At 45.3% G+C, this 22,992-nt stretch overlaps 33 non-coding genes across 33 annotated transcripts; 16 read left to right on the top strand and 17 right to left on the bottom strand.

Moving 5' to 3' along the window:
• Window positions 1-172: 172 nt before the first annotated feature.
• On the bottom strand, window positions 173-291 carry LOC134622280 (5S ribosomal RNA). The gene has a single exon (XR_010092974.1). It is a non-coding gene; the product is annotated as a 5S ribosomal RNA (ribosomal RNA).
• Window positions 292-648: 357 nt separating this feature from the next.
• On the top strand, window positions 649-767 carry LOC134621908 (5S ribosomal RNA). The gene has a single exon (XR_010092622.1). It is a non-coding gene; the product is annotated as a 5S ribosomal RNA (ribosomal RNA).
• An 848-nt stretch (window positions 768-1,615) lies between these two features.
• LOC134621721 (5S ribosomal RNA) lies at window positions 1,616-1,734 on the bottom strand. The gene has a single exon (XR_010092466.1). It is a non-coding gene; the product is annotated as a 5S ribosomal RNA (ribosomal RNA).
• Window positions 1,735-2,091: 357 nt separating this feature from the next.
• LOC134622170 (5S ribosomal RNA) lies at window positions 2,092-2,210 on the top strand. Its single transcript, XR_010092872.1, has one exon. It is a non-coding gene; the product is annotated as a 5S ribosomal RNA (ribosomal RNA).
• Window positions 2,211-3,058: 848 nt separating this feature from the next.
• Window positions 3,059-3,177, bottom strand: LOC134622279 (5S ribosomal RNA). Its single transcript, XR_010092973.1, has one exon. It is a non-coding gene; the product is annotated as a 5S ribosomal RNA (ribosomal RNA).
• Window positions 3,178-3,534: 357 nt separating this feature from the next.
• LOC134622147 (5S ribosomal RNA) lies at window positions 3,535-3,653 on the top strand. Its single transcript, XR_010092850.1, has one exon. It is a non-coding gene; the product is annotated as a 5S ribosomal RNA (ribosomal RNA).
• A 674-nt stretch (window positions 3,654-4,327) lies between these two features.
• LOC134622278 (5S ribosomal RNA) lies at window positions 4,328-4,446 on the bottom strand. Its single transcript, XR_010092972.1, has one exon. It is a non-coding gene; the product is annotated as a 5S ribosomal RNA (ribosomal RNA).
• A 357-nt stretch (window positions 4,447-4,803) lies between these two features.
• LOC134621906 (5S ribosomal RNA) lies at window positions 4,804-4,922 on the top strand. The gene has a single exon (XR_010092620.1). It is a non-coding gene; the product is annotated as a 5S ribosomal RNA (ribosomal RNA).
• Window positions 4,923-5,770: 848 nt separating this feature from the next.
• Window positions 5,771-5,889, bottom strand: LOC134622277 (5S ribosomal RNA). Its single transcript, XR_010092971.1, has one exon. It is a non-coding gene; the product is annotated as a 5S ribosomal RNA (ribosomal RNA).
• Window positions 5,890-6,246: 357 nt separating this feature from the next.
• LOC134621905 (5S ribosomal RNA) lies at window positions 6,247-6,365 on the top strand. The gene has a single exon (XR_010092619.1). It is a non-coding gene; the product is annotated as a 5S ribosomal RNA (ribosomal RNA).
• Window positions 6,366-7,213: 848 nt separating this feature from the next.
• Window positions 7,214-7,332, bottom strand: LOC134622276 (5S ribosomal RNA). The gene has a single exon (XR_010092970.1). It is a non-coding gene; the product is annotated as a 5S ribosomal RNA (ribosomal RNA).
• Window positions 7,333-7,689: 357 nt separating this feature from the next.
• LOC134621904 (5S ribosomal RNA) lies at window positions 7,690-7,808 on the top strand. Its single transcript, XR_010092618.1, has one exon. It is a non-coding gene; the product is annotated as a 5S ribosomal RNA (ribosomal RNA).
• Window positions 7,809-8,656: 848 nt separating this feature from the next.
• Window positions 8,657-8,775, bottom strand: LOC134622275 (5S ribosomal RNA). The gene has a single exon (XR_010092969.1). It is a non-coding gene; the product is annotated as a 5S ribosomal RNA (ribosomal RNA).
• A 357-nt stretch (window positions 8,776-9,132) lies between these two features.
• Window positions 9,133-9,251, top strand: LOC134621902 (5S ribosomal RNA). Its single transcript, XR_010092617.1, has one exon. It is a non-coding gene; the product is annotated as a 5S ribosomal RNA (ribosomal RNA).
• An 848-nt stretch (window positions 9,252-10,099) lies between these two features.
• On the bottom strand, window positions 10,100-10,223 carry LOC134621749 (5S ribosomal RNA). Its single transcript, XR_010092493.1, has one exon. It is a non-coding gene; the product is annotated as a 5S ribosomal RNA (ribosomal RNA).
• A 357-nt stretch (window positions 10,224-10,580) lies between these two features.
• Window positions 10,581-10,699, top strand: LOC134621901 (5S ribosomal RNA). The gene has a single exon (XR_010092616.1). It is a non-coding gene; the product is annotated as a 5S ribosomal RNA (ribosomal RNA).
• An 848-nt stretch (window positions 10,700-11,547) lies between these two features.
• Window positions 11,548-11,666, bottom strand: LOC134622274 (5S ribosomal RNA). Its single transcript, XR_010092968.1, has one exon. It is a non-coding gene; the product is annotated as a 5S ribosomal RNA (ribosomal RNA).
• A 357-nt stretch (window positions 11,667-12,023) lies between these two features.
• LOC134621899 (5S ribosomal RNA) lies at window positions 12,024-12,142 on the top strand. The gene has a single exon (XR_010092614.1). It is a non-coding gene; the product is annotated as a 5S ribosomal RNA (ribosomal RNA).
• An 848-nt stretch (window positions 12,143-12,990) lies between these two features.
• On the bottom strand, window positions 12,991-13,109 carry LOC134621674 (5S ribosomal RNA). The gene has a single exon (XR_010092422.1). It is a non-coding gene; the product is annotated as a 5S ribosomal RNA (ribosomal RNA).
• Window positions 13,110-13,466: 357 nt separating this feature from the next.
• On the top strand, window positions 13,467-13,585 carry LOC134621898 (5S ribosomal RNA). The gene has a single exon (XR_010092613.1). It is a non-coding gene; the product is annotated as a 5S ribosomal RNA (ribosomal RNA).
• An 848-nt stretch (window positions 13,586-14,433) lies between these two features.
• LOC134622273 (5S ribosomal RNA) lies at window positions 14,434-14,552 on the bottom strand. The gene has a single exon (XR_010092967.1). It is a non-coding gene; the product is annotated as a 5S ribosomal RNA (ribosomal RNA).
• A 357-nt stretch (window positions 14,553-14,909) lies between these two features.
• LOC134621897 (5S ribosomal RNA) lies at window positions 14,910-15,028 on the top strand. The gene has a single exon (XR_010092612.1). It is a non-coding gene; the product is annotated as a 5S ribosomal RNA (ribosomal RNA).
• Window positions 15,029-15,876: 848 nt separating this feature from the next.
• On the bottom strand, window positions 15,877-15,995 carry LOC134621673 (5S ribosomal RNA). Its single transcript, XR_010092421.1, has one exon. It is a non-coding gene; the product is annotated as a 5S ribosomal RNA (ribosomal RNA).
• A 357-nt stretch (window positions 15,996-16,352) lies between these two features.
• Window positions 16,353-16,471, top strand: LOC134621896 (5S ribosomal RNA). Its single transcript, XR_010092611.1, has one exon. It is a non-coding gene; the product is annotated as a 5S ribosomal RNA (ribosomal RNA).
• Window positions 16,472-17,319: 848 nt separating this feature from the next.
• LOC134622272 (5S ribosomal RNA) lies at window positions 17,320-17,438 on the bottom strand. Its single transcript, XR_010092966.1, has one exon. It is a non-coding gene; the product is annotated as a 5S ribosomal RNA (ribosomal RNA).
• A 357-nt stretch (window positions 17,439-17,795) lies between these two features.
• Window positions 17,796-17,914, top strand: LOC134621895 (5S ribosomal RNA). The gene has a single exon (XR_010092610.1). It is a non-coding gene; the product is annotated as a 5S ribosomal RNA (ribosomal RNA).
• Window positions 17,915-18,762: 848 nt separating this feature from the next.
• LOC134622270 (5S ribosomal RNA) lies at window positions 18,763-18,881 on the bottom strand. Its single transcript, XR_010092964.1, has one exon. It is a non-coding gene; the product is annotated as a 5S ribosomal RNA (ribosomal RNA).
• Window positions 18,882-19,238: 357 nt separating this feature from the next.
• On the top strand, window positions 19,239-19,357 carry LOC134621893 (5S ribosomal RNA). Its single transcript, XR_010092608.1, has one exon. It is a non-coding gene; the product is annotated as a 5S ribosomal RNA (ribosomal RNA).
• Window positions 19,358-20,205: 848 nt separating this feature from the next.
• On the bottom strand, window positions 20,206-20,324 carry LOC134622269 (5S ribosomal RNA). Its single transcript, XR_010092963.1, has one exon. It is a non-coding gene; the product is annotated as a 5S ribosomal RNA (ribosomal RNA).
• Window positions 20,325-20,681: 357 nt separating this feature from the next.
• Window positions 20,682-20,800, top strand: LOC134621892 (5S ribosomal RNA). Its single transcript, XR_010092607.1, has one exon. It is a non-coding gene; the product is annotated as a 5S ribosomal RNA (ribosomal RNA).
• A 674-nt stretch (window positions 20,801-21,474) lies between these two features.
• LOC134621634 (5S ribosomal RNA) lies at window positions 21,475-21,593 on the bottom strand. Its single transcript, XR_010092383.1, has one exon. It is a non-coding gene; the product is annotated as a 5S ribosomal RNA (ribosomal RNA).
• A 357-nt stretch (window positions 21,594-21,950) lies between these two features.
• On the top strand, window positions 21,951-22,069 carry LOC134621891 (5S ribosomal RNA). Its single transcript, XR_010092606.1, has one exon. It is a non-coding gene; the product is annotated as a 5S ribosomal RNA (ribosomal RNA).
• Window positions 22,070-22,743: 674 nt separating this feature from the next.
• LOC134621706 (5S ribosomal RNA) lies at window positions 22,744-22,862 on the bottom strand. Its single transcript, XR_010092452.1, has one exon. It is a non-coding gene; the product is annotated as a 5S ribosomal RNA (ribosomal RNA).
• Window positions 22,863-22,992: the final 130 nt, after the last annotated feature.

Genomic DNA, 22,992 nt, shown 5'->3' with positions numbered 1-22,992 from the left:
CTCTGTGCATGTACAGTGATATTGATATAACGCTTGAAGATTTTGACATTACTACATCAGTGGGAGAGCTCTTTGCGCAAGACTCACTAACCATCCTATTAGAAAATGAGCTAAAAGAGTGCCTCAGATTCGTTTCAATATTTAAACTGTCATTTGCGTGTTGAAGTGCAAAAGCTTACAGCACCCGGTATTCCCAGGCGGTCACCCATCCAAGTACTGACCAGGCCCGGCCCTGCTTGGCTGCCGAGATCAGACGAGATCGGGCGTGTTCAGGGCGGTATGGCCGTAAGCGAGGGAACGCTTCAGAAACAGCCTTTTTATACATGCTGTGATGACACAGTCATGCTTACGTTTTCATGTTCTGTATACAAGCTGAATTCTCCAAACCGCAAAAATGTTGGACTTCCAAATGGTCCTAACACACTGTGTGCTCGCTGTCACTTTAACACTGTGCTGTGAGAACCTAACATGTGTTATTATCGTGATGTTACTGCGGGAAAAGCATTTTTGCAGCTCAATGTTGAAGCTGCAGTTAACAACAAAGGTTTGCATGTTCTCGCTGTAACACATGAAGTTTAGCACAATACTATAGTTTAAACGCTGTGACATTTGCAGCCTATAAAAGGTCTTTTATAGCGGGCTTCACTCGCTTACGGCCATACCACCCTGAACACGCCCGATCTCGTCTGATCTCGGAAGCTAAGCAGGGTCGGGCCTGGTCAGTACTTGGATGGGAGACCGCCTGGGAATACCAGGTGCTGTAAGCTTTTGCACTTCAACACACAAACGGCAGAGGGCGCTGCTGCTCACTCAGTGGAGGCAGCTTCAGGAAAGGCTTCGTGACAACGCTCCTGATTGCCTTTCGCTTTTGTGTAAAACAAAAAAACAACAAGAACGAAATATTTAGGAAATGCACAAACTTATTTATTCCGTAAATGCAGAAAATGTCTATGGCTAGTCCGTCTGGGCTCAGTAGTGAGGAACTTGTTAACCTTGTAGTGTGCAGCAGGCACAGTGTCCGCCTGACACCCATGAGCAACGAGTTTTAATTCTTATTGGCTGCTGGCTGCGGTCCCGAAGAATACTGCGTAAATGCGCATCAATGTGATACCCTGAGCAGGGAACACGATATCATGGAGTTTCTAACATGGAGCAAGGTGAAGGTGATGCTACTATCCAGGACAGCCCCTGCTTAGCTTCAGAGGTCAGATGAGCTCAGGCGTGGTATGGCCGTAAGTGAGAGGCTTCCTCGACAACGGGGTTCATGTAGATACTGTAACCCATTTTGTTGTGATTTAAAAAACAATTTAGAGTGAAGGATATTGATTGGTTTCTATTTTTTTTAATACCTGCACATGACAGCACAGCTGTAATGCATACTCAATGCTGCAAACTTCACGTCATAAACATTTGTGAGTGTGTGCACAAAAACATCTACAGGTGCTCTGTGCATGTACAGTGATATTGATATAACGCTTGAAGATTTTGACATTACTACATCAGTGGGAGAGCTCTTTGCGCAAGACTCACTAACCATCCTATTAGAAAATGAGCTAAAAGAGTGCCTCAGATTCGTTTCAATATTTAAACTGTCATTTGCGTGTTGAAGTGCAAAAGCTTACAGCACCCGGTATTCCCAGGCGGTCACCCATCCAAGTACTGACCAGGCCCGGCCCTGCTTGGCTGCCGAGATCAGACGAGATCGGGGGTGTTCAGGGCGGTATGGCCGTAAGGGAGGGAATGCTTCAGAAACAGCCTTTTTATACATGCTGTGATGACACAGTCATGCTTACGTTTTCATGTTCTGTATACAAGCTGAATTCTCCAAACCGCAAAAATGTTGGACTTCCAAATGGTCCTAACACACTGTGTGCTCGCTGTCACTTTAACACTGTGCTGTGAGAACCTAACATGTGTTATTATCGTGATGTTACTGCGGGAAAAGCATTTTTGCAGCTCAATGTTGAAGCTGCAGTTAACAACAAAGGTTTGCATGTTCTCGCTGTAACACATGAAGTTTAGCACAATACTATAGTTTAAACGCTGTGACATTTGCAGCCTATAAAAGGTCTTTTATAGCGGTCGTCACTCGCTTACGGCCATACCACCCTGAACACGCCCGATCTCGTCTGATCTCGGAAGCTAAGCAGCGTCGGGCCTGGTCAGTACTTGGATGGGAGACCGCCTGGGAATACCAGGTGCTGTAAGCTTTTGCACTTCAACACACAAACGGCAGAGGGCGCTGCTGCTCACTCAGTGGAGGCAGCTTCAGGAAAGGCTTCGTGACAACGCTCCTGATTGCCTTTCACTTTTGTGTAAAACAAAAAAACAACAAGAACGAAATATTTAGGAAATGCACAAACTTATTTATTCCGTAAATGCAGAAAATGTCTATGGCTAGTCCGTCTGGGCTCAGTAGTGAGGAACTTGTTAACCTTGTAGTGTGCAGCAGGCACAGTGTCCACCTGACACCCATGAGCAACGAGTTTTAATTCTTATTGGCTGCTGGCTGCGGTCCCGAAGAATACTGCGTAAATGCGCATCAATGTGATACCCTGAGCAGGGAACACGATATCATGGAGTTTCTAACATGGAGCAAGGTGAAGGTGATGCTACTATCCAGGACAGCCCCTGCTTAGCTTCAGAGGTCAGATGAGTTCAGGCGTGGTATGGCCGTAAGTGAGAGGCTTCCTCGACAACGGGTTTCATGTAGATACTGTAACCCATTTTGTTGTGATTTAAAAAACAATTTAGAGTGAAGGATATTGATTGGTTTCTATTTTTTTTAATACCTGCACATGACAGCACAGCTGTAATGCATACTCAATGCTGCAAACTTCACGTCATAAACATTTGTGAGTGTGTGCACAAAAACATCTACAGGTGCTCTGTGCATGTACAGTGATATTGATATAACGCTTGAAGATTTTGACATTACTACATCAGTGGGAGAGCTCTTTGCGCAAGACTCACTAACCATCCTATTAGAAAATGAGCTAAAAGAGTGCCTCAGATTCGTTTCAATATTTAAACTGTCATTTGCGTGTTGAAGTGCAAAAGCTTACAGCACCCGGTATTCCCAGGCGGTCACCCATCCAAGTACTGACCAGGCCCGGCCCTGCTTGGCTGCCGAGATCAGACGAGATCGGGCGTGTTCAGGGCGGTATGGCCGTAAGCGAGGGAACGCTTCAGAAACAGCCTTTTTATACATGCTGTGATGACACAGTCATGCTTACGTTTTCATGTTCTGTATACAAGCTGAATTCTCCAAACCGCAAAAATGTTGGACTTCCAAATGGTCCTAACACACTGTGTGCTCGCTGTCACTTTAACACTGTGCTGTGAGAACCTAACATGTGTTATTATCGTGATGTTACTGCGGGAAAAGCATTTTTGCAGCTCAATGTTGAAGCTGCAGTTAACAACAAAGGTTTGCATGTTCTCGCTGTAACACATGAAGTTTAGCACAATACTATAGTTTAAACGCTGTGACATTTGCAGCCTATAAAAGGTCTTTTATAGCGGGCTTCACTCGCTTACGGCCATACCACCCTGAACACGCCCGATCTCGTCTGATCTCGGAAGCTAAGCAGGGTCGGGCCTGGTCAGTACTTGGATAGGAGACCGCCTGGGAATACCAGGTGCTGTAAGCTTTTGCACTTCAACACACAAACGGCAGAGGGCGCTGCTGCTCACTCAGTGGAGGCAGCTTCAGGAAAGGCTTCGTGACAACGCTCCTGATTGCCTTTCGCTTTTGTGTAAAACAAAAAAACAACAAGAACGAAATATTTAGGAAATGCACAAACTTATTTATTCCGTAAATGCAGAAAATGTCTATGGCTAGTCCGTCTGGGCTCAGTAGTGAGGAACTTGTTAACCTTGTAGTGTGCAGCAGGCACAGTGTCCACCTGACACCCATGAGCAACGAGTTTTAATTCTTATTGGCTGCTGGCTGCGGTCCTCGACAACGGGGTTCATGTCGATACTGTAACCCATTTTGTTGTGATTTAAAAAACAATTTAGAGTGAAGGATATTGATTGGTTTCTATTTTTTTTAATACCTGCACATGACAGCACAGCTGTAATGCATACTCAATGCTGCAAACTTCACGTCATAAACATTTGTGAGTGTGTGCACAAAAACATCTACAGGTGCTCTGTGCATGTACAGTGATATTGATATAACGCTTGAAGATTTTGACATTACTACATCAGTGGGAGAGCTCTTTGTGCAAGACTCACTAACCATCCTATTAGAAAATGAGCTAAAAGAGTGCCTCAGATTCGTTTCAATATTTAAACTGTCATTTGCGTGTTGAAGTGCAAAAGCTTACAGCACCCGGTATTCCCAGGCGGTCACCCATCCAAGTACTGACCAGGCCCGGCCCTGCTTGGCTGCCGAGATCAGACGAGATCGGGCGTGTTCAGGGCGGTATGGCCGTAAGCGAGGGAACGCTTCAGAAACAGCCTTTTTATACATGCTGTGATGACACAGTCATGCTTACGTTTTCATGTTCTGTATACAAGCTGAATTCTCCAAACCGCAAAAATGTTGGACTTCCAAATGGTCCTAACACACTGTGTGCTCGCTGTCACTTTAACACTGTGCTGTGAGAACCTAACATGTGTTATTATCGTGATGTTACTGCGGGAAAAGCATTTTTGCAGCTCAATGTTGAAGCTGCAGTTAACAACAAAGGTTTGCATGTTCTCGCTGTAACACATGAAGTTTAGCACAATACTATAGTTTAAACGCTGTGACATTTGCAGCCTATAAAAGGTCTTTTATAGCGGGCTTCACTGGCTTACGGCCATACCACCCTGAACACGCCCGATCTCGTCTGATCTCGGAAGCTAAGCAGGGTCGGGCCTGGTCAGTACTTGGATGGGAGACCGCCTGGGAATACCAGGTGCTGTAAGCTTTTGCACTTCAACACACAAACGGCAGAGGGCGCTGCTGCTCACTCAGTGGAGGCAGCTTCAGGAAAGGCTTCGTGACAACGCTCCTGATTGCCTTTCGCTTTTGTGTAAAACAAAAAAACAACAAGAACGAAATATTTAGGAAATGCACAAACTTATTTATTCCGTAAATGCAGAAAATGTCTATGGCTAGTCCGTCTGGGCTCAGTAGTGAGGAACTTGTTAACCTTGTAGTGTGCAGCAGGCACAGTGTCCACCTGACACCCATGAGCAACGAGTTTTAATTCTTATTGGCTGCTGGCTGCGGTCCCGAAGAATACTGCGTAAATGCGCATCAATGCGATACCCTGAGCAGGGAACACGATATCATGGAGTTTGTAACATGGAGCAAGCTGAAGGTGATGCTACTATCCAGGACAGCCCCTGCTTAGCTTCAGAGGTCAGATGAGCTCAGGCGTGGTATGGCCGTAAGTGAGAGGCTTCCTCGACAACGGGGTTCATGTAGATACTGTAACCCATTTTGTTGTGATTTAAAAAACAATTTAGAGTGAAGGATATTGATTGGTTTCTATTTTTTTTAATACCTGCACATGACAGCACAGCTGTAATGCATACTCAATGCTGCAAACTTCACGTCATAAACATTTGTGAGTGTGTGCACAAAAACATCTACAGGTGCTCTGTGCATGTACAGTGATATTGATATAACGCTTGAAGATTTTGACATTACTACATCAGTGGGAGAGCTCTTTGCGCAAGACTCACTAACCATCCTATTAGAAAATGAGCTAAAAGAGTGCCTCAGATTCGTTTCAATATTTAAACTGTCATTTGCGTGTTGAAGTGCAAAAGCTTACAGCACCCGGTATTCCCAGGCGGTCACCCATCCAAGTACTGACCAGGCCCGGCCCTGCTTGGCTGCCGAGATCAGACGAGATCGGGCGTGTTCAGGGCGGTATGGCCGTAAGCGATGGAACGCTTCAGAAACAGCCTTTTTATACATGCTGTGATGACACAGTCATGCTTACGTTTTCATGTTCTGTATACAAGCTGAATTCTCCAAACCGCAAAAATGTTGGACTTCCAAATGGTCCTAACACACTGTGTGCTCGCTGTCACTTTAACACTGTGCTGTGAGAACCTAACATGTGTTATTATCGTGATGTTACTGCGGGAAAAGCATTTTTGCAGCTCAATGTTGAAGCTGCAGTTAACAACAAAGGTTTGCATGTTCTCGCTGTAACACATGAAGTTTAGCACAATACTATAGTTTAAACGCTGTGACATTTGCAGCCTATAAAAGGTCTTTTATAGCGGGCTTCACTCGCTTACGGCCATACCACCCTGAACACGCCCGATCTCGTCTGATCTCGGAAGCTAAGCAGGGTCGGGCCTGGTCAGTACTTGGATGGGAGACCGCCTGGGAATACCAGGTGCTGTAAGCTTTTGCACTTCAACACACAAACGGCAGAGGGCGCTGCTGCTCACTCAGTGGAGGCAGCTTCAGGAAAGGCTTCGTGACAACGCTCCTGATTGCCTTTCGCTTTTGTGTAAAACAAAAAAACAACAAGAACGAAATATTTAGGAAATGCACAAACTTATTTATTCCGTAAATGCAGAAAATGTCTATGGCTAGTCCGTCTGGGCTCAGTAGTGAGGAACTTGTTAACCTTGTAGTGTGCAGCAGGCACAGTGTCCACCTGACACCCATGAGCAACGAGTTTTAATTCTTATTGGCTGCTGGCTGCGGTCCCGAAGAATACTGCGTAAATGCGCATCAATGTGATACCCTGAGCAAGGAACACGATATCATGGAGTTTCTAACATGGAGCAAGGTGAAGGTGATGCTACTATCCAGGACAGCCCCTGCTTAGCTTCAGAGGTCAGATGAGCTCAGGCGTGGTATGGCCGTAAGTGAGAGGCTTCCTCGACAACGGGGTTCATGTAGATACTGTAACCCATTTTGTTGTGATTTAAAAAACAATTTAGAGTGAAGGATATTGATTGGTTTCTATTTTTTTTAATACCTGCACATGACAGCACAGCTGTAATGCATACTCAATGCTGCAAACTTCACGTCATAAACATTTGTGAGTGTGTGCACAAAAACATCTACAGGTGCTCTGTGCATGTACAGTGATATTGATATAGCGCTTGAAGATTTTGACATTACTACATCAGTGGGAGAGCTCTTTGCGCAAGACTCACTAACCATCCTATTAGAAAATGAGCTAAAAGAGTGCCTCAGATTCGTTTCAATATTTAAACTGTCATTTGCGTGTTGAAGTGCAAAAGCTTACAGCACCCGGTATTCCCAGGCGGTCACCCATCCAAGTACTGACCAGGCCCGGCCCTGCTTGGCTGCCGAGATCAGACGAGATCGGGCGTGTTCAGGGCGGTATGGCCGTAAGCGAGGGAACGCTTCAGAAACAGCCTTTTTATACATGCTGTGATGACACAGTCATGCTTACGTTTTCATGTTCTGTATACAAGCTGAATTCTCCAAACCGCAAAAATGTTGGACTTCCAAATGGTCCTAACACACTGTGTGCTCGCTGTCACTTTAACACTGTGCTGTGAGAACCTAACATGTGTTATTATCGTGATGTTACTGCGGGAAAAGCATTTTTGCAGCTCAATGTTGAAGCTGCAGTTAACAACAAAGGTTTGCATGTTCTCGCTGTAACACATGAAGTTTAGCACAATACTATAGTTTAAACGCTGTGACATTTGCAGCCTATAAAAGGTCTTTTATAGCGGGCTTCACTCGCTTACGGCCATACCACCCTGAACACGCCCGATCTCGTCTGATCTCGGAAGCTAAGCAGGGTCGGGCCTGGTCAGTACTTGGATGGGAGACCGCCTGGGAATACCAGGTGCTGTAAGCTTTTGCACTTCAACACACAAACGGCAGAGGGCGCTGCTGCTCACTCAGTGGAGGCAGCTTCAGGAAAGGCTTCGTGACAACGCTCCTGATTGCCTTTCGCTTTTGTGTAAAACAAAAAAACAACAAGAACGAAATATTTAGGAAATGCACAAACTTATTTATTCCGTAAATGCAGAAAATGTCTATGGCTAGTCCGTCTGGGCTCAGTAGTGAGGAACTTGTTAACCTTGTAGTGTGCAGCAGGCACAGTGTCCACCTGACACCCATGAGCAACGAGTTTTAATTCTTATTGGCTGCTGGCTGCGGTCCCGAAGAATACTGCGTAAATGCGCATCAATGTGATACCCTGAGCAGGGAACACGATATCATGGAGTTTCTAACATGGAGCAAGGTGAAGGTGATGTTACTATCCAGGACAGCCCCTGCTTAGCTTCAGAGGTCAGATGAGTTCAGGCGTGGTATGGCCGTAAGTGAGAGGCTTCCTCGACAACGGGGTTCATGTAGATACTGTAACCCATTTTGTTGTGATTTAAAAAACAATTTAGAGTGAAGGATATTGATTGGTTTCTATTTTTTTTAATACCTGCACATGACAGCACAGCTGTAATGCATACTCAATGCTGCAAACTTCACGTCATAAACATTTGTGAGTGTGTGCACAAAAACATCTACAGGTGCTCTGTGCATGTACAGTGATATTGATATAACGCTTGAAGATTTTGACATTACTACATCAGTGGGAGAGCTCTTTGCGCAAGACTCACTAACCATCCTATTAGAAAATGAGCTAAAAGAGTGCCTCAGATTCGTTTCAATATTTAAACTGTCATTTGCGTGTTGAAGTGCAAAAGCTTACAGCACCCGGTATTCCCAGGCGGTCACCCATCCAAGTACTGACCAGGCCCGGCCCTGCTTGGCTGCCGAGATCAGACGAGATCGGGCGTGTTCAGGGCGGTATGGCCGTAAGCGATGGAACGCTTCAGAAACAGCCTTTTTATACATGCTGTGATGACACAGTCATGCTTACGTTTTCATGTTCTGTATACAAGCTGAATTCTCCAAACCGCAAAAATGTTGGACTTCCAAATGGTCCTAACACACTGTGTGCTCGCTGTCACTTTAACACTGTGCTGTGAGAACCTAACATGTGTTATTATCGTGATGTTACTGCGGGAAAAGCATTTTTGCAGCTCAATGTTGAAGCTGCAGTTAACAACAAAGGTTTGCATGTTCTCGCTGTAACACATGAAGTTTAGCACAATACTATAGTTTAAACGCTGTGACATTTGCAGCCTATAAAAGGTCTTTTATAGCGGGCTTCACTCGCTTACGGCCATACCACCCTGAACACGCCCGATCTCGTCTGATCTCGGAAGCTAAGCAGGGTCGGGCCTGGTCAGTACTTGGATGGGAGACCGCCTGGGAATACCAGGTGCTGTAAGCTTTTGCACTTCAACACACAAACGGCAGAGGGCGCTGCTGCTCACTCAGTGGAGGCAGCTTCAGGAAAGGCTTCGTGACAACGCTCCTGATTGCCTTTCGCTTTTGTGTAAAACAAAAAAACAACAAGAACGAAATATTTAGGAAATGCACAAACTTATTTATTCCGTAAATGCAGAAAATGTCTATGGCTAGTCCGTCTGGGCTCAGTAGTGAGGAACTTGTTAACCTTGTAGTGTGCAGCAGGCACAGTGTCCACCTGACACCCATGAGCAACGAGTTTTAATTCTTATTGGCTGCTGGCTGCGGTCCCGAAGAATACTGCGTAAATGCGCATCAATGCGATACCCTGAGCAGGGAACACGATATCATGGAGTTTGTAACATGGAGCAAGCTGAAGGTGATGCTACTATCCAGGACAGCCCCTGCTTAGCTTCAGAGGTCAGATGAGCTCAGGCGTGGTATGGCCGTAAGTGAGAGGCTTCCTCGACAACGGGGTTCATGTAGATACTGTAACCCATTTTGTTGTGATTTAAAAAACAATTTAGAGTGAAGGATATTGATTGGTTTCTATTTTTTTTAATACCTGCACATGACAGCACAGCTGTAATGCATACTCAATGCTGCAAACTTCACGTCATAAACATTTGTGAGTGTGTGCACAAAAACATCTACAGGTGCTCTGTGCATGTACAGTGATATTGATATAACGCTTGAAGATTTTGACATTACTACATCAGTGGGAGAGCTCTTTGCGCAAGACTCACTAACCATCCTATTAGAAAATGAGCTAAAAGAGTACCTCAGATTCGTTTCAATATTTAAACTGTCATTTGCGTGTTGAAGTGCAAAAGCTTACAGCACCCGGTATTCCCAGGCGGTCACCCATCCAAGTACTGACCAGGCCCGGCCCTGCCCTGCTTGGCTGCCGAGATCAGACGAGATCGGGCGTGTTCAGGGCGGTATGGCCGTAAGCGAGGGAACGCTTCAGAAACAGCCTTTTTATACATGCTGTGATGACACAGTCATGCTTACGTTTTCATGTTCTGTATACAAGCTGAATTCTCCAAACCGCAAAAATGTTGGACTTCCAAATGGTCCTAACACACTGTGTGCTCGCTGTCACTTTAACACTGTGCTGTGAGAACCTAACATGTGTTATTATCGTGATGTTACTGCGGGAAAAGCATTTTTGCAGCTCAATGTTGAAGCTGCAGTTAACAACAAAGGTTTGCATGTTCTCGCTGTAACACATGAAGTTTAGCACAATACTATAGTTTAAACGCTGTGACATTTGCAGCCTATAAAAGGTCTTTTATAGCGGGCTTCACTCGCTTACGGCCATACCACCCTGAACACGCCCGATCTCGTCTGATCTCGGAAGCTAAGCAGGGTCGGGCCTGGTCAGTACTTGGATGGGAGACCGCCTGGGAATACCAGGTGCTGTAAGCTTTTGCACTTCAACACACAAACGGCAGAGGGCGCTGCTGCTCACTCAGTGGAGGCAGCTTCAGGAAAGGCTTCGTGACAACGCTCCTGATTGCCTTTCGCTTTTGTGTAAAACAAAAAAACAACAAGAACGAAATATTTAGGAAATGCACAAACTTATTTATTCCGTAAATGCAGAAAATGTCTATGGCTAGTCCGTCTGGGCTCAGTAGTGAGGAACTTGTTAACCTTGTAGTGTGCAGCAGGCACAGTGTCCACCTGACACCCATGAGCAACGAGTTTTAATTCTTATTGGCTGCTGGCTGCGGTCCCGAAGAATACTGCGTAAATGCGCATCAATGTGATACCCTGAGCAGGGAACACGATATCATGGAGTTTCTAACATGGAGCAAGGTGAAGGTGATGCTACTATCCAGGACAGCCCCTGCTTAGCTTCAGAGGTCAGATGAGCTCAGGCGTGGTATGGCCGTAAGTGAGAGGCTTCCTCGACAACGGGGTTCATGTAGATACTGTAACCCATTTTGTTGTGATTTAAAAAACAATTTAGAGTGAAGGATATTGATTGGTTTCTATTTTTTTTAATACCTGCACATGACAGCACAGCTGTAATGCATACTCAATGCTGCAAACTTCACGTCATAAACATTTGTGAGTGTGTGCACAAAAACATCTACAGGTGCTCTGTGCATGTACAGTGATATTGATATAACGCTTGAAGATTTTGACATTACTACATCAGTGGGAGAGCTCTTTGCGCAAGACTCACTAACCATCCTATTAGAAAATGAGCTAAAAGAGTGCCTCAGATTCGTTTCAATATTTAAACTGTCATTTGCGTGTTGAAGTGCAAAAGCTTACAGCACCCGGTATTCCCAGGCGGTCACCCATCCAAGTACTGACCAGGCCCGGCCCTGCTTGGCTGCCGAGATCAGACGAGATCGGGCGTGTTCAGGGCGGTATGGCCGTAAGCGAGGGAACGCTTCAGAAACAGCCTTTTTATACATGCTGTGATGACACAGTCATGCTTACGTTTTCATGTTCTGTATACAAGCTGAATTCTCCAAACCGCAAAAATGTTGGACTTCCAAATGGTCCTAACACACTGTGTGCTCGCTGTCACTTTAACACTGTGCTGTGAGAACCTAACATGTGTTATTATCGTGATGTTACTGCGGGAAAAGCATTTTTGCAGCTCAATGTTGAAGCTGCAGTTAACAACAAAGGTTTGCATGTTCTCGCTGTAACACATGAAGTTTAGCACAATACTATAGTTTAAACGCTGTGACATTTGCAGCCTATAAAAGGTCTTTTATAGCGGGCTTCACTGGCTTACGGCCATACCACCCTGAACACGCCCGATCTCGTCTGATCTCGGAAGCTAAGCAGGGTCGGGCCTGGTCAGTACTTGGATGGGAGACCGCCTGGGAATACCAGGTGCTGTAAGCTTTTGCACTTCAACACACAAACGGCAGAGGGCGCTGCTGCTCACTCAGTGGAGGCAGCTTCAGGAAAGGCTTCGTGACAACGCTCCTGATTGCCTTTCGCTTTTGTGTAAAACAAAAAAACAACAAGAACGAAATATTTAGGAAATGCACAAACTTATTTATTCCGTAAATGCAGAAAATGTCTATGGCTAGTCCGTCTGGGCTCAGTAGTGAGGAACTTGTTAACCTTGTAGTGTGCAGCAGGCACAGTGTCCACCTGACACCCATGAGCAACGAGTTTTAATTCTTATTGGCTGCTGGCTGCGGTCCCGAAGAATACTGCGTAAATGCGCATCAATGTGATACCCTGAGCAGGGAACACGATATCATGGAGTTTCTAACATGGAGCAAGGTGAAGGTGATGCTACTATCCAGGACAGCCCCTGCTTAGCTTCAGAGGTCAGATGAGCTCAGGAGTGGTATGGCCGTAAGTGAGAGGCTTCCTCGACAACGGGGTTCATGTCGATACTGTAACCCATTTTGTTGTGATTTAAAAAACAATTTAGAGTGAAGGATATTGATTGGTTTCTATTTTTTTTAATACCTGCACATGACAGCACAGCTGTAATGCATACTCAATGCTGCAAACTTCACGTCATAAACATTTGTGAGTGTGTGCACAAAAACATCTACAGGTGCTCTGTGCATGTACAGTGATATTGATATAACGCTTGAAGATTTTGACATTACTACATCAGTGGGAGAGCTCTTTGCGCAAGACTCACTAACCATCCTATTAGAAAATGAGCTAAAAGAGTGCCTCAGATTCGTTTCAATATTTAAACTGTCATTTGCGTGTTGAAGTGCAAAAGCTTACAGCACCCGCTATTCCCAGGCGGTCACCCATCCAAGTACTGACCAGGCCCGGCCCTGCTTGGCTGCCGAGATCAGACGAGATCGGGCGTGTTCAGGGCGGTATGGCCGTAAGCGAGGGAACGCTTCAGAAACAGCCTTTTTATACATGCTGTGATGACACAGTCATGCTTACGTTTTCATGTTCTGTATACAAGCTGAATTCTCCAAACCGCAAAAATGTTGGACTTCCAAATGGTCCTAACACACTGTGTGCTCGCTGTCACTTTAACACTGTGCTGTGAGAACCTAACATGTGTTATTATCGTGATGTTACTGCGGGAAAAGCATTTTTGCAGCTCAATGTTGAAGCTGCAGTTAACAACAAAGGTTTGCATGTTCTCGCTGTAACACATGAAGTTTAGCACAATACTATAGTTTAAACGCTGTGACATTTGCAGCCTATAAAAGGTCTTTTATAGCGGGCTTCACTCGCTTACGGCCATACCACCCTGAACACGCCCGATCTCGTCTGATCTCGGAAGCTAAGCAGGGTCGGGCCTGGTCAGTACTTGGATGGGAGACCGCCTGGGAATACCAGGTGCTGTAAGCTTTTGCACTTCAACACACAAACGGCAGAGGGCGCTGCTGCTCACTCAGTGGAGGCAGCTTCAGGAAAGGCTTCGTGACAACGCTCCTGATTGCCTTTCGCTTTTGTGTAAAACAAAAAAACAACAAGAACGAAATATTTAGGAAATGCACAAACTTATTTATTCCGTAAATGCAGAAAATGTCTATGGCTAGTCCGTCTGGGCTCAGTAGTGAGGAACTTGTTAACCTTGTAGTGTGCAGCAGGCACAGTGTCCACCTGACACCCATGAGCAACGAGTTTTAATTCTTATTGGCTGCTGGCTGCGGTCCCGAAGAATACTGCGTAAATGCGCATCAATGTGATACCCTGAGGAGGGAACACGATATCATGGAGTTTCTAACATGGAGCAAGGTGAAGGTGATGCTACTATCCAGGACAGCCCCTGCTTAGCTTCAGAGGTCAGATGAGTTCAGGCGTGGTATGGCCGTAAGTGAGAGGCTTCCTCGACAACGGGGTTCATGTAGATACTGTAACCCATTTTGTTGTGATTTAAAAAACAATTTAGAGTGAAGGATATTGATTGGTTTCTATTTTTTTTAATACCTGCACATGACAGCACAGCTGTAATGCATACTCAATGCTGCAAACTTCACGTCATAAACATTTGTGAGTGTGTGCACAAAAACATCTACAGGTGCTCTGTGCATGTACAGTGATATTGATATAACGCTTGAAGATTTTGACATTACTACATCAGTGGGAGAGCTCTTTGCGCAAGACTCACTAACCATCCTATTAGAAAATGAGCTAAAAGAGTGCCTCAGATTCGTTTCAATATTTAAACTGTCATTTGCGTGTTGAAGTGCAAAAGCTTACAGCACCCGGTATTCCCAGGCGGTCACCCATCCAAGTACTGACCAGGCCCGGCCCTGCTTGGCTGCCGAGATCAGACGAGATCGGGCGTGTTCAGGGCGGTATGGCCGTAAGCGAGGGAACGCTTCAGAAACAGCCTTTTTATACATGCTGTGATGACACAGTCATGCTTACGTTTTCATGTTCTGTATACAAGCTGAATTCTCCAAACCGCAAAAATGTTGGACTTCCAAATGGTCCTAACACACTGTGTGCTCGCTGTCACTTTAACACTGTGCTGTGAGAACCTAACATGTGTTATTATCGTGATGTTACTGCGGGAAAAGCATTTTTGCAGCTCAATGTTGAAGCTGCAGTTAACAACAAAGGTTTGCATGTTCTCGCTGTAACACATGAAGTTTAGCACAATACTATAGTTTAAACGCTGTGACATTTGCAGCCTATAAAAGGTCTTTTATAGCGGGCTTCACTCGCTTACGGCCATACCACCCTGAACACGCCCGATCTCGTCTGATCTCGGAAGCTAAGCAGGGTCGGGCCTGGTCAGTACTTGGATGGGAGACCGCCTGGGAATACCAGGTGCTGTAAGCTTTTGCACTTCAACACACAAACGGCAGAGGGCGCTGCTGCTCACTCAGTGGAGGCAGCTTCAGGAAAGGCTTCGTGACAACGCTCCTGATTGCCTTTCGCTTTTGTGTAAAACAAAAAAACAACAAGAACGAAATATTTAGGAAATGCACAAACTTATTTATTCCGTAAATGCAGAAAATGTCTATGGCTAGTCCGTCTGGGCTCAGTAGTGAGGAACTTGTTAACCTTGTAGTGTGCAGCAGGCACAGTGTCCACCTGACACCCATGAGCAACGAGTTTTAATTCTTATTGGCTGCTGGCTGCGGTCCCGAAGAATACTGCGTAAATGCGCATCAATGTGATACCCTGAGCAGGGAACACGATATCATGGAGTTTCTAACATGGAGCAAGGTGAAGGTGATGCTACTATCCAGGACAGCCCCTGCTTAGCTTCAGAGGTCAGATGAGCTCAGGCGTGGTATGGCCGTAAGTGAGAGGCTTCCTCGACAACGGGGTTCATGTCGATACTGTAACCCATTTTGTTGTGATTTAAAAAACAATTTAGAGTGAAGGATATTGATTGGTTTCTATTTTTTTTAATACCTGCACATGACAGCACAGCTGTAATGCATACTCAATGCTGCAAACTTCACGTCATAAACATTTGTGAGTGTGTGCACAAAAACATCTACAGGTGCTCTGTGCATGTACAGTGATATTGATATAACGCTTGAAGATTTTGACATTACTACATCAGTGGGAGAGCTCTTTGCGCAAGACTCACTAACCATCCTATTAGAAAATGAGCTAAAAGAGTGCCTCAGATTCGTTTCAATATTTAAACTGTCATTTGCGTGTTGAAGTGCAAAAGCTTACAGCACCCGCTATTCCCAGGCGGTCACCCATCCAAGTACTGACCAGGCCCGGCCCTGCTTGGCTGCCGAGATCAGACGAGATCGGGCGTGTTCAGGGCGGTATGGCCGTAAGCGAGGGAACGCTTCAGAAACAGCCTTTTTATACATGCTGTGATGACACAGTCATGCTTACGTTTTCATGTTCTGTATACAAGCTGAATTCTCCAAACCGCAAAAATGTTGGACTTCCAAATGGTCCTAACACACTGTGTGCTCGCTGTCACTTTAACACTGTGCTGTGAGAACCTAACATGTGTTATTATCGTGATGTTACTGCGGGAAAAGCATTTTTGCAGCTCAATGTTGAAGCTGCAGTTAACAACAAAGGTTTGCATGTTCTCGCTGTAACACATGAAGTTTAGCACAATACTATAGTTTAAACGCTGTGACATTTGCAGCCTATAAAAGGTCTTTTATAGCGGGCTTCACTCGCTTACGGCCATACCACCCTGAACACGCCCGATCTCGTCTGATCTCGGAAGCTAAGCAGGGTCGGGCCTGGTCAGTACTTGGATGGGAGACCGCCTGGGAATACCAGGTGCTGTAAGCTTTTGCACTTCAACACACAAACGGCAGAGGGCGCTGCTGCTCACTCAGTGGAGGCAGCTTCAGGAAAGGCTTCGTGACAACGCTCCTGATTGCCTTTCGCTTTTGTGTAAAACAAAAAAACAACAAGAACGAAATATTTAGGAAATGCACAAACTTATTTATTCCGTAAATGCAGAAAATGTCTATGGCTAGTCCGTCTGGGCTCAGTAGTGAGGAACTTGTTAACCTTGTAGTGTGCAGCAGGCACAGTGTCCACCTGACACCCATGAGCAACGAGTTTTAATTCTTATTGGCTGCTGGCTGCGGTCCCGAAGAATACTGCGTAAATGCGCATCAATGTGATACCCTGAGGAGGGAACACGATATCATGGAGTTTCTAACATGGAGCAAGGTGAAGGTGATGCTACTATCCAGGACAGCCCCTGCTTAGCTTCAGAGGTCAGATGAGTTCAGGCGTGGTATGGCCGTAAGTGAGAGGCTTCCTCGACAACGGGGTTCATGTAGATACTGTAACCCATTTTGTTGTGATTTAAAAAACAATTTAGAGTGAAGGATATTGATTGGTTTCTATTTTTTTTAATACCTGCACATGACAGCACAGCTGTAATGCATACTCAATGCTGCAAACTTCACGTCATAAACATTTGTGAGTGTGTGCACAAAAACATCTACAGGTGCTCTGTGCATGTACAGTGATATTGATATAACGCTTGAAGATTTTGACATTACTACATCAGTGGGAGAGCTCTTTGCGCAAGACTCACTAACCATCCTATTAGAAAATGAGCTAAAAGAGTGCCTCAGATTCGTTTCAATATTTAAACTGTCATTTGCGTGTTGAAGTGCAAAAGCTTACAGCACCCGGTATTCCCAGGCGGTCACCCATCCAAGTACTGACCAGGCCCGGCCCTGCTTGGCTGCCGAGATCAGACGAGATCGGGCGTGTTCAGGGCGGTATGGCCGTAAGCGAGGGAACGCTTCAGAAACAGCCTTTTTATACATGCTGTGATGACACAGTCATGCTTACGTTTTCATGTTCTGTATACAAGCTGAATTCTCCAAACCGCAAAAATGTTGGACTTCCAAATGGTCCTAACACACTGTGTGCTCGCTGTCACTTTAACACTGTGCTGTGAGAACCTAACATGTGTTATTATCGTGATGTTACTGCGGGAAAAGCATTTTTGCAGCTCAATGTTGAAGCTGCAGTTAACAACAAAGGTTTGCATGTTCTCGCTGTAACACATGAAGTTTAGCACAATACTATAGTTTAAACGCTGTGACATTTGCAGCCTATAAAAGGTCTTTTATAGCGGGCTTCACTGGCTTACGGCCATACCACCCTGAACACGCCCGATCTCGTCTGATCTCGGAAGCTAAGCAGGGTCGGGCCTGGTCAGTACTTGGATGGGAGACCGCCTGGGAATACCAGGTGCTGTAAGCTTTTGCACTTCAACACACAAACGGCAGAGGGCGCTGCTGCTCACTCAGTGGAGGCAGCTTCAGGAAAGGCTTCGTGACAACGCTCCTGATTGCCTTTCGCTTTTGTGTAAAACAAAAAAACAACAAGAACGAAATATTTAGGAAATGCACAAACTTATTTATTCCGTAAATGCAGAAAATGTCTATGGCTAGTCCGTCTGGGCTCAGTAGTGAGGAACTTGTTAACCTTGTAGTGTGCAGCAGGCACAGTGTCCACCTGACACCCATGAGCAACGAGTTTTAATTCTTATTGGCTGCTGGCTGCGGTCCCGAAGAATACTGCGTAAATGCGCATCAATGCGATACCCTGAGCAGGGAACACGATATCATGGAGTTTGTAACATGGAGCAAGCTGAAGGTGATGCTACTATCCAGGACAGCCCCTGCTTAGCTTCAGAGGTCAGATGAGCTCAGGCGTGGTATGGCCGTAAGTGAGAGGCTTCCTCGACAACGGGGTTCATGTAGATACTGTAACCCATTTTGTTGTGATTTAAAAAACAATTTAGAGTGAAGGATATTGATTGGTTTCTATTTTTTTTAATACCTGCACATGACAGCACAGCTGTAATGCATACTCAATGCTGCAAACTTCACGTCATAAACATTTGTGAGTGTGTGCACAAAAACATCTACAGGTGCTCTGTGCATGTACAGTGATATTGATATAACGCTTGAAGATTTTGACATTACTACATCAGTGGGAGAGCTCTTTGCGCAAGACTCACTAACCATCCTATTAGAAAATGAGCTAAAAGAGTGCCTCAGATTCGTTTCAATATTTAAACTGTCATTTGCGTGTTGAAGTGCAAAAGCTTACAGCACCCGGTATTCCCAGGCGGTCACCCATCCAAGTACTGACCAGGCCCGGCCCTGCTTGGCTGCCGAGATCAGACGAGATCGGGCGTGTTCAGGGCGGTATGGCCGTAAGCGATGGAACGCTTCAGAAACAGCCTTTTTATACATGCTGTGATGACACAGTCATGCTTACGTTTTCATGTTCTGTATACAAGCTGAATTCTCCAAACCGCAAAAATGTTGGACTTCCAAATGGTCCTAACACACTGTGTGCTCGCTGTCACTTTAACACTGTGCTGTGAGAACCTAACATGTGTTATTATCGTGATGTTACTGCGGGAAAAGCATTTTTGCAGCTCAATGTTGAAGCTGCAGTTAACAACAAAGGTTTGCATGTTCTCGCTGTAACACATGAAGTTTAGCACAATACTATAGTTTAAACGCTGTGACATTTGCAGCCTATAAAAGGTCTTTTATAGCGGGCTTCACTCGCTTACGGCCATACCACCCTGAACACGCCCGATCTCGTCTGATCTCGGAAGCTAAGCAGGGTCGGGCCTGGTCAGTACTTGGATGGGAGACCGCCTGGGAATACCAGGTGCTGTAAGCTTTTGCACTTCAACACACAAACGGCAGAGGGCGCTGCTGCTCACTCAGTGGAGGCAGCTTCAGGAAAGGCTTCGTGACAACGCTCCTGATTGCCTTTCGCTTTTGTGTAAAACAAAAAAACAACAAGAACGAAATATTTAGGAAATGCACAAACTTATTTATTCCGTAAATGCAGAAAATGTCTATGGCTAGTCCGTCTGGGCTCAGTAGTGAGGAACTTGTTAACCTTGTAGTGTGCAGCAGGCACAGTGTCCACCTGACACCCATGAGCAACGAGTTTTAATTCTTATTGGCTGCTGGCTGCGGTCCCGAAGAATACTGCGTAAATGCGCATCAATGTGATACCCTGAGCAAGGAACACGATATCATGGAGTTTCTAACATGGAGCAAGGTGAAGGTGATGCTACTATCCAGGACAGCCCCTGCTTAGCTTCAGAGGTCAGATGAGCTCAGGCGTGGTATGGCCGTAAGTGAGAGGCTTCCTCGACAACGGGGTTCATGTAGATACTGTAACCCATTTTGTTGTGATTTAAAAAACAATTTAGAGTGAAGGATATTGATTGGTTTCTATTTTTTTTAATACCTGCACATGACAGCACAGCTGTAATGCATACTCAATGCTGCAAACTTCACGTCATAAACATTTGTGAGTGTGTGCACAAAAACATCTACAGGTGCTCTGTGCATGTACAGTGATATTGATATAGCGCTTGAAGATTTTGACATTACTACATCAGTGGGAGAGCTCTTTGCGCAAGACTCACTAACCATCCTATTAGAAAATGAGCTAAAAGAGTGCCTCAGATTCGTTTCAATATTTAAACTGTCATTTGCGTGTTGAAGTGCAAAAGCTTACAGCACCCGGTATTCCCAGGCGGTCACCCATCCAAGTACTGACCAGGCCCGGCCCTGCTTGGCTGCCGAGATCAGACGAGATCGGGCGTGTTCAGGGCGGTATGGCCGTAAGCGAGGGAACGCTTCAGAAACAGCCTTTTTATACATGCTGTGATGACACAGTCATGCTTACGTTTTCATGTTCTGTATACAAGCTGAATTCTCCAAACCGCAAAAATGTTGGACTTCCAAATGGTCCTAACACACTGTGTGCTCGCTGTCACTTTAACACTGTGCTGTGAGAACCTAACATGTGTTATTATCGTGATGTTACTGCGGGAAAAGCATTTTTGCAGCTCAATGTTGAAGCTGCAGTTAACAACAAAGGTTTGCATGTTCTCGCTGTAACACATGAAGTTTAGCACAATACTATAGTTTAAACGCTGTGACATTTGCAGCCTATAAAAGGTCTTTTATAGCGGGCTTCACTGGCTTACGGCCATACCACCCTGAACACGCCCGATCTCGTCTGATCTCGGAAGCTAAGCAGGGTCGGGCCTGGTCAGTACTTGGATGGGAGACCGCCTGGGAATACCAGGTGCTGTAAGCTTTTGCACTTCAACACACAAACGGCAGAGGGCGCTGCTGCTCACTCAGTGGAGGCAGCTTCAGGAAAGGCTTCGTGACAACGCTCCTGATTGCCTTTCGCTTTTGTGTAAAACAAAAAAACAACAAGAACGAAATATTTAGGAAATGCACAAACTTATTTATTCCGTAAATGCAGAAAATGTCTATGGCTAGTCCGTCTGGGCTCAGTAGTGAGGAACTTGTTAACCTTGTAGTGTGCAGCAGGCACAGTGTCCACCTGACACCCATGAGCAACGAGTTTTAATTCTTATTGGCTGCTGGCTGCGGTCCTCGACAACGGGGTTCATGTCGATACTGTAACCCATTTTGTTGTGATTTAAAAAACAATTTAGAGTGAAGGATATTGATTGGTTTCTATTTTTTTTAATACCTGCACATGACAGCACAGCTGTAATGCATACTCAATGCTGCAAACTTCACGTCATAAACATTTGTGAGTGTGTGCACAAAAACATCTACAGGTGCTCTGTGCATGTACAGTGATATTGATATAACGCTTGAAGATTTTGACATTACTACATCAGTGGGAGAGCTCTTTGCGCAAGACTCACTAACCATCCTATTAGAAAATGAGCTAAAAGAGTGCCTCAGATTCGTTTCAATATTTAAACTGTCATTTGCGTGTTGAAGTGCAAAAGCTTACAGCACCCGGTATTCCCAGGCGGTCACCCATCCAAGTACTGACCAGGCCCGGCCCTGCTTGGCTGCCGAGATCAGACGAGATCAGGCGTGTTCAGGGCGGTATGGCCGTAAGCGAGGGAACACTTCAGAAACAGCCTTTTTATACATGCTGTGATGACACAGTCATGCTTACGTTTTCATGTTCTGTATACAAGCTGAATTCTCCAAACCGCAAAAATGTTGGACTTCCAAATGGTCCTAACACACTGTGTGCTCGCTGTCACTTTAACACTGTGCTGTGAGAACCTAACATGTGTTATTATCGTGATGTTACTGCGGGAAAAGCATTTTTGCAGCTCAATGTTGAAGCTGCAGTTAACAACAAAGGTTTGCATGTTCTCGCTGTAACACATGAAGTTTAGCACAATACTATAGTTTAAACGCTGTGACATTTGCAGCCTATAAAAGGTCTTTTATAGCGGGCTTCACTCGCTTACGGCCATACCACCCTGAACACGCCCGATCTCGTCTGATCTCGGAAGCTAAGCAGGGTCGGGCCTGGTCAGTACTTGGATGGGAGACCGCCTGGGAATACCAGGTGCTGTAAGCTTTTGCACTTCAACACACAAACGGCAGAGGGCGCTGCTGCTCACTCAGTGGAGGCAGCTTCAGGAAAGGCTTCGTGACAACGCTCCTGATTGCCTTTCGCTTTTGTGTAAAACAAAAAAACAACAAGAACGAAATATTTAGGAAATGCACAAACTTATTTATTCCGTAAATGCAGAAAATGTCTATGGCTAGTCCGTCTGGGCTCAGTAGTGAGGAACTTGTTAACCTTGTAGTGTGCAGCAGGCACAGTGTCCACCTGACACCCATGAGCAACGAGTTTTAATTCTTATTGGCTGCTGGCTGCGGTCCTCGACAACGGGGTTCATGTCGATACTGTAACCCATTTTGTTGTGATTTAAAAAACAATTTAGAGTGAAGGATATTGATTGGTTTCTATTTTTTTTAATACCTGCACATGACAGCACAGCTGTAATGCATACTCAATGCTGCAAACTTCACGTCATAAACATTTGTGAGTGTGTGCACAAAAACATCTACAGGTGCTCTGTGCATGTACAGTGATATTGATATAACGCTTGAAGATTTTGACATTACTACATCAGTGGGAGAGCTCTTTGCGCAAGACTCACTAACCATCCTATTAGAAAATGAGCTAAAAGAGTGCCTCAGATTCGTTTCAATATTTAAACTGTCATTTGCGTGTTGAAGTGCAAAAGCTTACAGCACCCGGTATTCCCAGGCGGTCACCCATCCAAGTACTGACCAAGCCCGGCCCTGCTTGGCTGCCGAGATCAGACGAGATCAGGCGTGTTCAGGGCGGTATGGCCGTAAGCGAGGGAACACTTCAGAAACAGCCTTTTTATACATGCTGTGATGACACAGTCATGCTTACGTTTTCATGTTCTGTATACAAGCTGAATTCTCCAAACCGCAAAAATGTTGGACTTCCAAATGGTCCTAACA

Source organism: Pelmatolapia mariae, linkage group LG23 (genome assembly GCF_036321145.2).
Source record: "Pelmatolapia mariae isolate MD_Pm_ZW linkage group LG23, Pm_UMD_F_2, whole genome shotgun sequence".
Taxonomy (NCBI): domain Eukaryota; kingdom Metazoa; phylum Chordata; class Actinopteri; order Cichliformes; family Cichlidae; genus Pelmatolapia; species Pelmatolapia mariae.
The sequence above is the reverse complement of the archived record's forward strand: the minus strand, read 5'-3'. Positions and strand labels throughout refer to the sequence as shown.